We start from the raw sequence: 2218 nt of genomic DNA, 5'->3' as shown, positions 1-2218 counted from the left end.
TGGGTATTGAATAACCATTTTCTCCCTGTGTTGTGACATGAGAAGAAATAAGGTTGGAATGATGGCCTATCAACTTATTCTAATGATCAAAATATTTCTTGAGGATACGAGATCAAATATTCACTGAATGAAGTGGAGGATATACATTGTATATATTAAAAATCTTAAAAGAGAACCTGGAGACTGATACTAGTATGTATAATGGTGAAAAACAGCATAATTCCATTGGAAATGATGGAGTTGCAGTGCTGTAAAACTCAAATGAAATCAGAGTTAGGCTGCATATACCCAATAACAGACTGCAGGAGAAGAGTACAAGCTACAGTAGGAAAAGAATGCTTTTGAGCTCTTAGATACATAACCCAAACATCTAATATTCTTAACATTTATAACCCAGTAAAGCATGAGATGTCCTACTGACTGCAAATAAGCTACTACACAAAGTCTCTATAGGTTAATAAGTATGCATGATCATATGCATAAGAGTATCTTATTTCAGAGTTGCACAAAAATAGAAACCCTGTAAAAAATAAAAGGTGCCTTGTAAAAAATGATGCTAATTCAAGAAGATGAAAGGAAAGAATAAATGTACTCGAACGCTGAAGAATGTAAGAAAAAAGCATAAAAGTTATCTTGATGGATATGACAGTATTCCTAGGCTGCCAAAATAAGGATTCATAATTTAGGTTGCAGAAGTGGAGGAACAGTATCAAACAGACTGTATCTTGGGAGGAACATTTTATCATAGACTTTCCTGAAACTTTTTTGGGGAAGTTTGAAACTACAGAGATAATAAATTCCAAATCATAAAAATACAATAGCCTGGATACATAATAGGCACCTGTTTCACGATAAAGACAGTAGATACACAACAGCAAAAAAAGTCATCAAAGAGCCCACAGATGCTACTATTGAACATCTAATTATCTCACTTTCCTAAGCTGCTGAAGTACTGTGGTATCAACAAATCTACCAGTGTTACAGTGTCTGTATCGCATGGTGATATCAAGAGTTTTTTCAGTGCCAGAACTTAAACTACATTTCCACCAGACCTACGTAGACTATATGGGAACAGCTGGTCCATCCGGTGGCTCGTCGCTCCGGCTCCCCATGCCCACTGGCCATTTCCCTTGCCCTAGCTCTAAGGCTCCTCTGAATCTTCGTGAAGCCAGTGCAAAACAGCAAAGTAACTCAGAAAAAAATGAAAAAATGAACAACTTCATGCAGGGTTAAGGAGTTTAATCAGTTTGCTGAGAGCCAGACCTGGCAGAAGAGAAGAAAAGATGGCGCAGAGCAGGGAAGGGAGCTGCAGAGGATGATGGACAATGAGGGTCTCCCTCTGCCTCTTCTGTCCTGCCTGGCTGCACCATGACCACCACAGCCCGCTGCCTGCGGCGGCCATCTCACACACGGAGTGGCTGCCCAGCCGCCATCTCACCCACCACAGCCCGCTGCCTGCGGTGGCCATCTCACACACGGAGCGGCTGCCCAGGCGCCATCTCACCCACCACAGCCCGCTGCCTGCGGCGGCCATCTCACACACAGGGCGGCTGCCCAGCCGCCATCTCACCCACCACAGCCCGCTGCCTGCGGTGGCCATCTCACACACGGAGCGGCTGCCCAGGCACCATCTCACCCACCACAGCCCGTTGCACAGGCACCATCTCACATGCGGGGTCTTGCACCAGGCCTCTGTGGTCCTCTCATCCCTCACATTGCCATAGCACATTCCCTCCATATCAACTTCTCTCTACGCTCTCCAGGCAGAGAAACAAGAAGTTGTGGATGTGACTTTATACCACCCTGACCCCAAGCTACTGCTCTTCAGCAGAGGTATCAGAGGAGAAATACCAGCCCACAAGGAGACATTTCATAGAGGATTTTCCCTGCACTCCCAGGCATGGTTTGTAGCAGTATCTGATGTGGTGCAGTGAGCCTAAGATGGCGACGTGCCCCCCCATGGGGTGCCCGGGGCCGACAGGGCACAGTGGCATGGGGCAAACAGCACCGGGGAGTCAGGGAGAACGAGCCCTGCCCTGCGGTCGGGACCTGAACCGGCAAGCAGCGATAACAACACCGTTAGGGCTCCTCGAGAGAGAGGGACGGCGCGAAACGGTTCCATTCCCGTTTCAGGGTAAGGAGGGGGACGAGCAGGGCAGGCTGGCCGGGCCGGCAGCGCGGAGCAGCGTGGCCGGGCAGCGCGGGCTGGCCGCGGGGC

The sequence above is a fragment of the Apteryx rowi genome, unplaced genomic scaffold, assembly GCF_003343035.1.
Source record: "Apteryx rowi isolate R43461 unplaced genomic scaffold, aptRow1 scaffold_214, whole genome shotgun sequence".
In the NCBI taxonomy this organism is placed as follows: Eukaryota; Metazoa; Chordata; class Aves; order Apterygiformes; family Apterygidae; genus Apteryx; species Apteryx rowi.
This window is presented reverse-complemented; position numbering follows the sequence as displayed.